Source organism: Pan troglodytes, chromosome 21, assembly GCF_028858775.2.
Source record: "Pan troglodytes isolate AG18354 chromosome 21, NHGRI_mPanTro3-v2.0_pri, whole genome shotgun sequence".
Classification (NCBI taxonomy): domain Eukaryota; kingdom Metazoa; phylum Chordata; class Mammalia; order Primates; family Hominidae; genus Pan; species Pan troglodytes.
This window is the reverse complement of record NC_072419.2, coordinates 54,239,513-54,254,205: the sequence shown is the minus strand read 5'-3', so window position 1 is coordinate 54,254,205 and position 14,693 is coordinate 54,239,513.

Genomic DNA, 14,693 nt, shown 5'->3' with positions numbered 1-14,693 from the left:
CCCCAGAGGACATTTGGCAATGTCTGGATATGTTTGCAATTGTCACAACTAGGAGAGGGGGATGCTATTGGCATCTGGCGAGTGAGGCCAAGGATGCTGCTAAACCTCCCATGATGCACAGGAGAAGTCCCCACACAGACACATCCTGCGCAGACTGTCCATAAAGCTTAAATGAGATGCTCTGACTTAGAGCCACAGTGAACATTCCATTCCATCCTCTGGGTATCTCCAGGGATGTACGTAGCTGGATGTCTAGCTTTTCATCTGGGTATGACCGGCCTCACGCAGAATCAAAACCGTGTGTAGGTCGAATCGCTTATTTGCTCTCCTGCTTCCTTTCATTGTAATATTCTCCTTCTCATTAGTATTTTCTGTTATTGGAGGAATGGTAAGAAAACATAAAATGCTGGAGAGTTACGATTTTGTTTCTGTCAATAAAAAAGTAACTTGCCAATGACTCATAAAAAGCAGAAAATTAATTAGAGAAGACATGAGATCTATCAAAAAGCTGATCAGGGTGGCTCACGCCTGTAATCCCAGCACTTTGGGAGGCCGAGGCAGGTAGATCACCTGAGGTCAGCAGTTCGAGACCAGCCTGACCAACAAGGTGAAATCCTGTCTCTACTAAACACATGAAAAAAAAGTTAGCCGGGCATGGTGGCAGTTTCCTGTAGTCCCAGCTACTCCGGAGGCTGAGACAGGAGAATTGCTTGAACCTGGGAGGCGGAGGTTGCAGTGAGCTGAGATCGCGCCAGTGCACTCCAGCTTAGGTGACAGAGTGAGACTTCTTCTCAAAAACAAAACAAACAAAAAAAACTGACCACCTCAGGAGAGCAGCAGAGAGAAGAGTCCAGATGGGAGCTGGTCAGTTTCAGGAGTGTGCACAGAGCAGGACCTCGTGGGACTGGCCTAGAGCTCCTCAAACTAACGTCAGTTCAGCGGGTGCAACTAGCATTTTAAAACATTAATCACAGAGTTGAGTAGAAAATATCAAAAGGTGTCAGTATTGTTTTGTGAAACTTTATATTCATATATATGGGGTGTGTGTGTGTGTGTGTGTGTGTACCAGGTTCCATTGTAAAATAATTTCTTATGATGGGTTGTGATCAAAACAGCTTGAAAAACACTGGAGTGGCTTCACTGACGGAGGATTGAGAAATAATTAAGTATCTGTAAGTAAATTTTGCAAATAAAAAGAACAAGAAGGCCAGGCACGGTGGCTCATGCCTGTAATACCAACACTTTGGGAGGCTGAGGTGGGCGGATCACGAGGTCAGGAGATCGAGACCATCGTGGTCAACATGATGAAACCCCGTCTCTACTAAAAATACAAAAATTAGCCAGCATCACGTCTGTAATCCCAGCTACTCGGGAGGCTGAGGCAGGAGAATTGCTTGAACTTGGGAGGCAGAAGTTGCAGTGAGCCAAGATCATGCCACTGCACTCCAGCCTGGCGACAGCGAGACTCCATCTCAAAAAAAAAAAAAAAAAAAAGAACAAGAAAATTACGAACTCTAGGAAAAATGAAAGGTGTGTAAGAAAGAAAATACAACTATATTACAGTACTTCGCTCTGCAGAGAATAGCATTTACCTGGTCACATGACATAAGGCTGATTATGATGCAATTAAAAATAGTGATGTATCATACAGGGTGGCAGGAAGGGAGCTGGTGAGTGGTGTAAGAGCTAACTTCTCATCTAGCTTAGCAGACATTAGATAACACTAGACCTTGAAAGCTCTATGAATAGCTTCCCTGGCTTCCTCTTTCTTTTCTTTTCTTTTCTTTTTTTCTTTGAGACAGGTCTCACTCTGGTTTCCCAGGCTGGAGTGCAGTGGTGCGATCTTGGCTCACTGTAGCCTTGACCTCCTGGGCTCAGGTGATTCTCCCACTTCAGCCTCCCAAGTAGCTGGGACTGCAGGCACACACCACCACGTCTGACTAATGTTTTGTCTTTTTAGTAGAGACAGGGTTTTGCTATGTTGCCCAGGCTGGTCTTGAACTCCTGGAATCAAACAATCCACCCGCCTCAGCCTGCCAGAGTGCTGGGATTACAGGCATGAGCCTCAGCACCTGGCCAAGCTTCCTCTTTCAGGATTTGGAAATAATGTGCGGAAACAGCTAGAGGATCACTTGTGGATGTCTCTGAGAAGAGGTGGGCAGGGAACAGACAGATTCAGTGGTGTTGCATTTGATGACCATGTATCTCTTTATTTAAAAAGGGACAATTCAGGACCAGTGAGGTCACGGTGGTGTTCACTGGAAAGACCCCAGGGACCCAGGTGGCTCTTGGCTCCATCACCTACAGCCCTGTGACCTTGAACAAGTCCTTCTCCAGCTTTTGACATCAGTTGACCAACCTCTAAAACAAAGAGGCTCGGCCAAATTATTTTGACTTGTCCTTGGAGCCCTGTGAATCTGTCTCACCGTGGAGTGACTTGGGAGTCTGGGCACCACCCACCCCGACTCTATGTCAAATACCGTGCACATCTCAAGCACAGTGCCTGGCTCAGCACAGGCAGCAGGAAAGCTGTGTGGGTGTGCATCAGGGTTGGTGGACACAGTAGACAGCCTTTGCTCTCCCAAGATGGGGGAGGCCCTGTACCATGACTTAGGGAACTGCTCGTGCCTAAGCCCCCACCCCCTCCACAGTAGCGCAGAAAGGATGCTCTCCTAATCAGCTAATTTTCAGAAAATGTGGGATGCCCTGGTGGGATCCCCTGGTAGGAGAGTAGATGACTTCCAGGAGCACATAGAGGGGGCAGAGGCTGCGGGCTGACCCTTGATACCCCTCATCCCCTACATTTCACATTGGAAATCCCAAAGTTTAGCTGCCCGGACCGAAGCTAAATTTCCCATTCTGCCTTGCAGCTGGTGTGTACCTTCCCAGTGTACCCTTAAATGCATGGGTATGCTCCACTTGCCCTTTTCCTCTTCCCTCCTGCCTGATGTGACTTGCACCTCCTCGGACCAGGTAGACAAAAACAGCCTTTGTCAATGACAGATCACAGGACTGGAGTGTCGAGGCTCAGCCCTGGGAGCTGCCCAACCAGCCAGGGGGCCCCCACGCTGAGGCTGTCACATGGGAGAGAAGCAAACCTCTGGCTCGTGAAGTCATGGGTATTTTGGGGTCTGATGAATTTACTTACAAGTAAATATGGGAAGTAAATTTTTATATCAATAGTTATTTATTCACTTTAATATCCATTGGAGAAAAATATCTCAACTAGTGGATTCACCCCTGCGATTCCACTAGGTGAACCCACCAGCAATCCTGGGGACACTGAGGACCCTCCCTCCTCAGCACATGGCCCTCCTGACTGTTGGGGGAACCAGCATGAAGCCCCCGTCGCCGACCGGCAGGCCCGAGCTCCTGGACTCAGCATTGACCGACACTGACTCTGTTCCCACAGCGGCCGCTTTGTTCGTCTCCTTTGTGGACACTTAGCTCAGCGCCTGTGCTGCTCGGCTGTGACCTGACCTTCGAGGGTCACCCCGTGAATTCACTCGCTGTGACCTGTGCTGCGGACCCCGTCAGGAAGCTCCTGGTCTCCCCCGGCCCCTCCCCCGCCTCATTCGCACAAAAGGCCTCATTGTTCTGCAGGGTCTGATTCAGACCTGCCCTGGTTTCAGTTTCCGCAAACACCCAGCACTGGCTTTGGGTCAGGGGTCACTCTGGAGTGAACGGGGCGCCCTGAGCAACCCCACATCGCTGTGTGATCCCGGCTCATCCACAGGAAGCCCCGGCCCAGGGACCCAAATGGGTCCCAGAAGTGGACCAGATGCAGCGCCGACGGTGATGTGGGGACGCCGGCATCTCCAACAGTGGGAAAGAGGAAACTTTCTACTTTTCATTAAGCCCCGTCCTCTTCTTCCCCAGGGTTAGGGGGACACAATGTCTTCACTGGCCATGTTGGAACGTTCTGGGGTGTGAAGGGAACGTCCCCAAGAACAGTGACTTGACCTTCGCTTTGGCTGAGATTTGAAATTCTCTTCTTATCAATCTCTATATCTGTACACGCAGGAGTCTGTTTGACATCCAGCCATCCCTGTGACCTCGGGCGAGTTCCTTACCTTGTGTTTTCTCATCTGTAAAGTGGGAATAATGACCTCACGGCCTCGCATGCTTGTCAGAACCAAATCAGACAATGCACGAAGACCCATTGGCCCGGAAAGCTGCAGCTGGGCCCTGACGATGCCACGCTGTCCATCTGGGGAGGGGAAGTTCATTGCTAATTCGACTCAAAGGAGGAAAAATGCACGTCCCCCTGAGCTGAAAGAAGGAACGAAGCCAAGTCCATCAGGCCACCAGGTCTCCTTAGGCTGAGGAAATGGACAATGAGGGCGACATCGAAACTGCAGAGAGCAGCAAAGCCCTTCACTACTGCTGCCCGGACCCCGCAGTGGCTCCTACAGCCACCACAGGTCACTGGGCCAGAAGCAAGTTAGGGAACAGCCACATCACCACCCAGGGAAGCCCCCGGAATGGTGGATTTGCTAACAGCAGCCACACAGACACCTCACCTCACGCCAGGCTGCTGAGCTCAGCGGGGGGCATGATTGCCCAAGCAGGGGTGGGGCAGGGCAAGGCAGACCGAGTCACACGGTGGGAAAAGCCAAAAAAACCTGCCTGATTTGGTAAAATGCCAGAAAACTGCCTGAACTGGGCATTTTAAAGTTAGTTTTTAAGGCGTAGCCATTTGTTGGGGTTTTTTTGCCTTGTACTCTCCTGTCTCCCTCCTCGTCACACAATAAACTGTCTCCAAGGCAGCCGCCCTCCCCCTGCCAGGACGTGCGAGGCAGGAAGGTCAGGAGCTCTGCTGTGAGGGCACCACCCGGCTTCCGGTTTGTGCATGAAAACCCGGCTCAGCTTTTCCATTCCACGAAGACTGGGCTTCTCCAGGCTGCTCGGTAAATAATCACGGATTCCATTGGGAATAGGAAACGTCCCCACAGCCCCATCTCCATTGTGCACCCAACCTCCAGGTGTTTTCAATCTCTCAAAGAGCCCCGACTCCTGAAATTTAACAACTAAAATCTTATTTTTCATTTCCTGAGATTTTCTTGGTGGAATCAGGCAGCCTGGCAGTGCGCAGCACCTAGGGTGGTTCATGATGAAAAATCCAGAGGGGACTTCGCCTTCCTGCATGTCCTTTTATCACCAGAACCCAGGGACCAGCAGGACCCAAAGCTCCCTGCGGGATCAGCTGGGTCTGGGAATCACTGTCTTGGGCCCAGTTGGACTTTTCGGATGAGGCCGGTGTTTGGCACCTGGGCTGGGCAGGTGGGAAGGACAGAGGCGCTGATGGAGAGAGGGAGGAGAAGGGGATTCACGGCGGTCCTGGGGAAACCCCACGGGTGCCTTTGGCCTCTCCCTGATCTGCCTGCCCCTCAGGCTGGTTAAACTCCCCCCTGAAAGTTCCCCACTGCGCAAGTCCAGCAAGCCTGAGCCAGCCCTGTGATCTCAGGGTGGGTGGAGCTCTATAAGGCCTGGCCCTCGCTCCTGGAGTCCACATTCACCCTCAAGGCGGTGAACGGTGCCCCACTGCGCATCTACTCACTAACCAGGCACGGGATGGTTTCCATGGTTCCTGTGTCTTAGACCAGCTCGCTCACGGTGACATGAGATGCCCTGAGACCCCGCCATGGTGCAGAGTGACATTAATGCATTAAATTAGCAGCCTCTGCAACACAAACACATTTCCATGTGGAGCCTGTGACGTTCTTTGGTAAAAGGGATCATTACGTGTTTGCAAACATTCCATACAGCTGAGGAAGGGCCTCGGGTTCTGACAAGTGATGAATGGGAAAATTAGAGGCTTCAGGAAAATGCAAATATCATCCTTTGTAAGTCTGTCCCTTGGCAGGAAATTAAAAAAGGTTTCCCCAAAGCACCAAGGCATTCCTTCTATTAAGCACCAGGAAGAATGGCTGTGACTCTTTCAGGCACTTGCATGGATCTTGATTTGTCTTCCACAGCCTCCCCAATGCCCCGGCAATGTGTGGGAGAGAAGCCTGTGATTTCAGCGGACTGTCCTCTAATTCAGCCTTTCTCACCTTTAATTCATGATCAACCCCTAAGGAACCTTCATAGAGGTTTTTCTTACTCGCCCCCGCCATGAATTTAATACTACAGAAATACCGCAAAATGGTTTATGCACTGTGCGTACATCTGTATTTTTACATAATGAGAGAAAAATCTTTTCACCTCCAGGAACCAGCTCTGGCCCTCTTGGGAGCAGTATTCCCCGCTGAGGAAGCATGTGCTCATTCCTTCTTTTGTTCATTCGTTCAAATGTGCAGAAAACTGTGTATCTGGTGTAAATTCTGGGCCCTGGAAGGAGGTGTGGGAGCTGACTGGGACCTGGGGGCAGAGCGATGCAGGAGAGGGGATAGCGAGGACAGAGTCCAGAGACACGAGGGGAGGGATGAGGCTGAGGAGCAGCCAGGAGCCCCGTGTGGCTGGGGCCAAGGGGTGTTAGAAGATGAGGCCAGAGGGGTGATGAGTCACAGTGGGGCAGAGAGAGAGATGGGTCATCTCAGGCCTTAGGCGACCCTGTGAAGACTTCAGCTTTTACTCTGAGGGAAGTGGGAGCCATTGGAGGGTTTGAGCAGAGACAGGATGTGGTCTGGTTTACTTTTTAATGGGATTCTGTGTCTGAGGACAGGTTGGGGGTGTGGGACAACAGCTGGAGCAGCAAGACCAACAGGGAGGCCAGGTGGAGGTGATGGTGACCGGAGCCATGTGGTCAAAGTGGAGGAGGTGAGGGAGTCCAATACTGCAGATCCCTTGCAGGTAGAGCTGCCAGGACTTACTGATGGATGAGAAGCGGAGTGTGGAAGGCAGGGAAGAGGGGAGGATGACTCCCAGGTGTTGGCCTGAGAGCTGGAAGGGTGGGGCTGCGATTTACAGAGATGAGGAAGACTGCGGGAGGACTGTGCTCTGACAAGGCTCTCTGCCGACTCTGAGAGACACAGGAGAGCGGGACAGGGTGGATGAGGGTGACTCTTAGCAGATTTATTGCATTCTCCCAGCAGATCCAAGTACATAATTTTCAGAGCCTGTGCAAAATGCAAATGTAGGCCACATGCTCAAAAGCAAGAACAAAATGTCATTATAGGTACTACAATAAGAAAGCTTTTGCTTTCTTTCTGCAGCCTGTCTCTTGACCTGTCATGGTGTTTATTATTTGCTACTCAATGTTGCATTCCCTCGGATATGACGATGTTTGTAGGGTAGCTCAGACCCCCCACAGTCAAGCCCTTTCAGGGGCAGAAGGTGAAAGCAGTCGCCGGCAGGGTTATTCTCCTAAGTAGCATCTCCAGGGTGGCACATTTTCAGTAACCTTTTCCAAAGGAATGAGTTAATATGACAGTTGTCACAACTTTAATGAAAAGCAGCCAATGCAATGGGAGATGGGAGAATGAACCATCAGTGATGGGAACATGAGACACCTGGGGAAGGTCAAGGGCGAGCAGATCCTTTATATGGGCTCAGCCCTTCTACAACCTGCAGCAAGGCTCAGCCCCCACCATGGCCCCACCCCCACCATGGCCCCGCTCCACGGTGGCCCCGCCTTCATTCTGGCCACACCCCCATCCTGGCTACGCCCCTGCATGCCTTGCTTTGGCCCTGCCCCTAACAAAACCATGTCCCTCTCCCCCCGCAAATCTGGTCACACCTCCAGGCTGTCAGACATCATTGTGGCTAGGGTAGACCCTGACAAATAGCTTTCGGGAGTGAATCTCCTCTTTCTGTGCGGATGAAACCTGTCCAGGCAGGAATTCTTGCATTTCTTCCCCAGCCCAGCCGCCTCCTTTGTTGACACCCTGGAGGCCTCCTCGTGGTGTATGTGGGACAGATGGGCTCCGAATCACTCAACAGATACCTACTGAGATCTGCTCTGTGCCCAAGTTTCAGGTCCCGGCCCCAACGGTGAAGGAAGAGGGCAAAGCGCCCTCCCTCTGAGGTGACGTCTCCAGGGCTGGTCACAGGGACTCCAGGGCCATGAGCACATGGTTGACCACTCCGCAGATTAGCCCACCCCAGTCGTAAGCTCCTGGAGAAGCTCCCGGCTTTCTGGGTGGTTTCTACCCCTGTGGGGTGATTTATAACCGAAGTCCAGAGAGCGAGAGGTTGATGAGGGGCCTGTCCCGTCCCCGTCTCAGAGAGGTAGGAACTGCTTAGAGCTCCGTGCGTGTGGGACCAGTGGCTCCGACAAAGCCTTGGCCAAACCGTGCTTCCCGATCCTTCCCCTCACGCAGTCGCCTCCTGCCTACAGCATCTGCGGACGCTCAGCCCCAGGAGATGCGAGCTGCTCGGGGACCGCCCTGAGTTTCTGAGAGTCCTGGGGGCGATGGCACCTGGGTCCTGTGCAGATGACACTGGGGAGCCTCGAAGGCTTTGACTCGGGCTGAGCGTGGGGGTGGGTGCAGGGCATGCTCAGTCCTGACCCCACCATCGCGGCCTGGGGGACATATGATGGGGGTTGTGTCCCCTCAGAAAGAGACAGCAGGTCCCGCTGTGAGCACACGCTGAGAAGAGACGGTCCAGCCTCCACCAAGTGGAACCCTGAGCCCAGAGGGATGGCCCTGCCACTTCAGCTAGGCCTGGCCAGTCCTGTCTGTGGGTTTCCATTGTCAGCTGTGAAGGGGAATTGAGACTCACAGGTGGGGTTAAGCGGAGTGAGGAAGGGCTTGTTAAGCTGGTTAATTCTGGACTCCCCGGGAATCTGAAGATGGAATTGTGAAACATTCATGGATTTGCCCCAGTATTCCAGCCAACCATGCCTGTGTGGGTCTGTGTGTGTGTCTGTGTGTGTGTGGGGAGGGGGAGGGCAGGGGAGGTATGAGTGTATGTATGTGTTGGTACTGGTGTTGATGGTGTATAGTTCTCTCACTTGGGACTCTTGCCTCCCAACCAGATTTAACACAGGTTGAGCCCACATGGCCTAGTGGTTAAGAACATAGTCCCTGGAGCTAAACTGCCCAGGCTCAAGTCCCAGCACTGCCCCCTGAGCAAGTGCCTTGACCACTCTGCCTCAGCTTCCCCATCTGCAGCATGGGGAGCTTAGTAATAGTGCCTGCCATATCTCATGGGGTTGGTGTGAGGACTAAGTGAGATCATAGATACAGGGCACGGGGAATAGTGCCCGGTGTGTGCCAGCTCCCACCACTCTGCAAAGAGGACACATCCTGCCTCCCCACGGCCAACTCACACCCAACAGCTGCTGCATGGACATGGATAGAATGAATCTGCTATTCTCTGGGGACCTCCATGCACCTGACGTCAGCCTGGCCTTCAGGGGTCTTTCTCAGGATGAACTCAACTGCATTCATACCTAAAGGAATTCAAGCACTGACTGGGGATCTGCTGGGTCTTCACTGATGAGCACTCCAGAGGAGGCGATCTCAGGTCAAATGTCCCTTTCTGAGAATTTAGGGGGGTGGTAGACTGGGGAAGGTAAATGGGGACTTGAGCTTATCTTTAATGTCTTGGTTTTCTTACAGGGAAGTACATGATATATTACTTGTGTTGTGAAAATTAATTTTAATTTAAAAATCAATTTCATACAATACAGATTTCACCATAAAGTAACATAATTTTTAATTTTTTTGATTGAGATATTTGACAGTAGGCACTGCATCATCCTGAAAGAACCAACTTTACAGTAAACAAATTTTAGTCCCTTAATAACGAGATCAGAAATAGCTACAATGCCTGCCCCTCCTGCTAACAGTTATTCAGGGCTTTGCTCCTACCAAAGCTTTGCCTCTCATGACCTGTTTCCATCCTTATGACAACGCAGCAAGGTTGGAAGAAGAGGAGTATGATTGTTTCTCTTTTTTTTTTTTTTTTTTTTTTTGAGACGGAGTCTCGCTCTGTCGCCCAGGCTGGAGTGCAGTGGCGCGATCTCGGCTCACTGCAAGCTCCGCCTCCTGGGTTCACGCCATTCTCCTGCCTCAGCCTCCCGAGTAGCTGGGACTACAGGCGCCCGCTACCACGCCCGGCTAATTTTTTGTATTTTTAGTAGAGACGGGGTTTCACCGTGTTAGCCAGGATGGTCTCGATCTCCTGACCTCGTGATCCGCCCGCCTCGGCCTCCCAAAGTGATTGTTTCTCTTTTGCCAAAGAAGATGGAGTGACTTTCTCCCTGCAATGGGTTCCTACTGAAGGATTACAGCAACAATTCACCAGGCCCTTCTTCACCTGACCCCAAATCTCCCAGCACAGTAGCCCATGGCCCTGTCCCTGCCCCCAGCCCCAGCAGTGGGCTGTGATTGGCCTGATGCAGTCAGCTCTTCCCACTCTCTGACCTTGACTGATTCAAGAATGGTCACCTGGCCCAGGTGGGCCAGTGAAAGGTAAGATGTTGCCTGGGAGCCCTGGCTTTTCCATGGTTTGCTCTGGGCAAGGTGGATGGGATGCAGCTCTTAGAACCACTGCAGCCTTCTCTGCTACCACAAGAAAAGCCAGTCTGAAATCATGACCCATGAGAGAGGACAGTCTGAAATCATGACCCGTGAGAGAGGAAAGAACCAAGAGAACTTCAGGGAAACTGAGCCACAGCCTGATCCAATCATTCCTGATGCTGTTTATCTCTGGGATTTTTGAAGGCTTGAGCCCATGAAGCTCCCTCCTGCTCACACCTGTTTGCACTGAGTTTTCCATTCCCTGCAGCCATAGCTCTCTATCTGATTCTGGCTCTCGTGTCGCATGATAGTAAGGGGTAGATTATTAAGCCAAGACCTTCCCTGGCTGGCTCTTTGTGTGCAATACACATCTTCTTACAGCCAACCTGGTTCTTTACATCTAAACTTCAGAGTCAGACGAGAGACCCTAGAGGTCATCTAGTGCAGCCCCTTAGTGTAACCCCTGAGCAAAGTGAGGCCTGGGAAGAAGTCGTGAGCCCGGATCACAGGGCTGGACTTTCTATCCCCGATTGCTCCTGTTTTTAAGTTAACATGATCTAAGAGACCACCTGTGACAAGACAACCTGAGCTTCATCTGTCAATGCAAAGTCTGTATCTACACACCCAAAATGAGGTGGCAAACATTAGCCATTGCAGACCACTCAGCGAGAAAACCTCCTCTGTTCCAAATATCTGGATACAGTCCTGATTGTAAATTGGAGAGTGACTTTACTATTTTGACTATCTGGTATTTTTGCTTTTCTCTGCTAAATTCGATGACTTTTTTGAAGATTATTTTTATTCGATCATATCACTTGGGTACAGATCTGTAGTGTTTTTCTAAGCACAAATTTCCATACCAACAAAAAATCTTAAAAAGGAGCAGAAATGGAGAATGGATTAACTTACCTTTTATTCTATCCCTACTCCCTATAGACTCTCTCACGAGGCTGGGGCTTTTGTTTTTCTTCTCTTCTAATTTCTATTAAGACAAGGACACATGGACTGACATGCAATCTCCAGGTTACTTGAAGCACGGCTGTGAGAGATGCATCCCAAATTGGGATTTTTCTGTGCGTGGCCACGTTCAAGGGTGCAAAAGGCAGGAGCCACTCAGAGAGTGTAGCTTGGGAGGGCTTTGTGTCACTGTCCAGGTGAGATTTCTCACTCTCAGCGTCTCACTTGGTTGAAAATGTTCATCACGGTAACAGCAGACCCTTCAAGTCTGTGTCACTCTTACAGCAAAGAGGCTGTGTTGAATTTTCATGGCAAAAGCAACTGCAATTTTAGGCCACTGTAAAACATCTTTTGTTTTGTGCTGAGCCATGGAGAGTGAGAACTTAAGCAATAAACACTCGGCATCTGCCGTCCTTCCAAAGCCTCTTTCACATTGACTTACTTCCGTCAATCCATTCAGAACAGTGTCATACAAAAGTGATTTTCAGGCTGGGCACGGTGGTTCACACATGTAATCCCAGCACTTTGGGAGGCCAAGGCGGGTGGATCACTTGAAGTCAGGAGTTCAAGACCAGTTTGCCCAACATGGTGAAATCCCATCTCTACAAAAATTAAAAAATTAGCTCGGTGTGGTAGTGGGTGCCTGTAATCCCAGTTACTTGGGAGGCTGAGGTAGGAGAATTGCTTTAACCCAGGAGGTGGAGGTTGCAGTGAGCCGAGATCATGCCACTGCGCCTTGCACTGCAGCCTAGGTGACAGAGCAAGACTCCGTCTAAAAAAAAAAAAAATGAATGCCAGGCACAGTGGCTCACGCCTGTAATCCCACTTTGGGAGGCCGAGGTGGGCGTATCACAAGGTCAGGAGTTCCAGACCAGACTGACCAACGTGGGGAAACCCCGTCTCTACTAAAAATACAAAAATTAGCTGGGCGTGGTGGCAAACACCTGTAATCCCAGCTACTCAGGAGGCTGAGGCAGGAGAATCGCTTGAACCTAGGAGGCGGAGGTTGCAGTGAGCTGAGATCACGCCACTGCACTCCAGCCTGGCTGACAGAGCAAGACTCTGTCTCAAAAAAAAGTGATTTTCATCATCCCCCTCAGAGATTATTGGAGGGGAAAACATCTCATTAATTTTTTACAATCTTATAATCAATTTTTAATTAATGAGACAATGATGAAAAACAGACTTTATGGAAAAAGAAAAATCACTCATGTAGTTGCAGCTACAGCCAATGTGTTTGAGACTAGGAGCTTTGGAATTGGGTATCTGTGTTCAAATCCTGACTCCACCATGTCCCTGCCATGTGAGTCCGGGGACATCATTCACCTGAGGACATCACTCACATGACAGTGTCACTTACCTGAGAAGCCACTATCTGGGGAGGTCATTGACCTTCTCTGAACCAGTTTTACTCAGTTTTAAGGATTATTATGAAGGTTCAAAGTCAAAATGTATTATTAAGGACTTGCTTCTTGAAGTGTGGTCTGCAAACCAGCAGCCATCACCTAGATGATTGCTAAAAAATACGGAATTTCAGGGCCCATCCAGGTCCTACTGAATAGAAATCTCAATTTTAACAAGCCCCCCAGGTGGTTTGTGAGCACATTAACGTGTGAGAAGCATTGTCTTCAAGCACGTCCTTGCCATTAGGTGCACAGCAGGGCCTCAACTTAGCCTCCTGATTGGTGTACCTCTTATCACATTATACTATTTCTTACTTAACAAAATGCATTTCATGCTGTTTTACAGTTTTCACTTGAGTTCATACTACTTGAGCTATTTTGAATGTCTGTGTAATAGTCTACTGAATCATTATATCATGCTTTCTTCTCCCATTTCCCCATCTTGATCGTTCCCAGCATTTTGCTGTTAGAAAATAGCACCTTACTGAGGCAGGAGACTCTCTTGAATCCGGCAGGCGGAAGTTGCAGTGAGCCAAGGTTGCACCATTACACTCTAGCCTGGGCAACAAGAGTGAAACTCCGTTTCAAAAAAAAAAGAAGAAGAAAAGAAAAAAGAAAAAGAAAAAGAAAATAGCACTTTAGTGAGCACCCTTTTATGTAGAGATTTCCAGAGACAGGGAAGAAGGAGGAACAGGAAAAGAGAAAAGAGGAAAAAAAGAAAAAGAAAAGCATATATCTGTCTCTTTAAAGTCAGGAGTGTTGAACGTCCCCTTTAATCTCATTGTAAACTAAGGGAGAAAACCATGCCCCTGGCTGCATCCACTGGGTAGTGATGGGGCTACAGAGACAATTACCTCACTGAGTCACAGCACAGAGCTTCAGGGATGCAGGATGCAACCAGGGCAGAGGTGTCAGCCACACTTCCACGGCACCGATGCCTCATAATCACCTTATGGAAAAATTATTTTGAAATTGGCTTACCTGCCCAGGAACTGAAACTGGAGAGAAACCCGGATTATGGGGGGACACTTGTATTGAAGGGCCTCCTCGTGAGTGGTCTCTGCACATACAAATCACCTTGCTGCTCAGGAGTTCAAAGCCCTGGCCTGGCACTTATTTCACAGGCTTGCAGGAGCTGACATCATTATGCATTAATGGGTGGCTCAATTGCAGGGAACCCTGGTGACAAGTGACTTCCTCGCCACACTTGGAAACGGAGCCCCGCCTAGCCTCTCCCATGGCCTGTCCAGAAAGCTAAAGGCAGGCAGCACTTGAGCTCTGGTCTTCCGTCCCCACAGCCTTCACTGTCCCCTCAACGCAGGTGCCTCTGGCCCTGAGCCCCTTCTCCAGTGGCCAGCCATGGCACTTCTCCCTCTCCAGAGCCGTGGCCTGTTTTACATGAGATAAAAATCTGCAGACAAAAGCTCTTGCTGCCCAGAGCATGCGTTCTAGAACTCAGATAAATAAATGAGCAAGAAACTGAGCGTGTGCAAGGGTAGCCATGCTGTGGGGAAAAGAAGGGAGGGAGGATAGTAAGGGGACCCCAGGCTCAGGGAGTAGGAGGGGGGCAAGGGGATCAGGAAGAGTTGGGGGGTTCCTCATGCCTCAGAGCTGGGGGAGATTGGAGTGGGGATGAGGGAGGACTTGGGTCCTGGGCTTCTTGGCTGCTGACATGACCAGGGATAGAGGGGAGATGAGAACAGGCTGCCAGGTTCCAGGTAGGTGATGGCAGAGCCACGGCTGTAAGCAGACAAGGGAGCTGGGTCTCGCAGGGGCCCAGAGCTCTGGGCATCTCTTCTGTCCCACCTCTGGGGCTGAGCCTGGAGGAGCCTGGTCCGCAGCATGTTCCATGTTGTCACTGCCCCTGTGGAGTTTCAGGAACCCCAAGGGCTGCCCAGGGGCCAAAGCATCTCCTGTGACC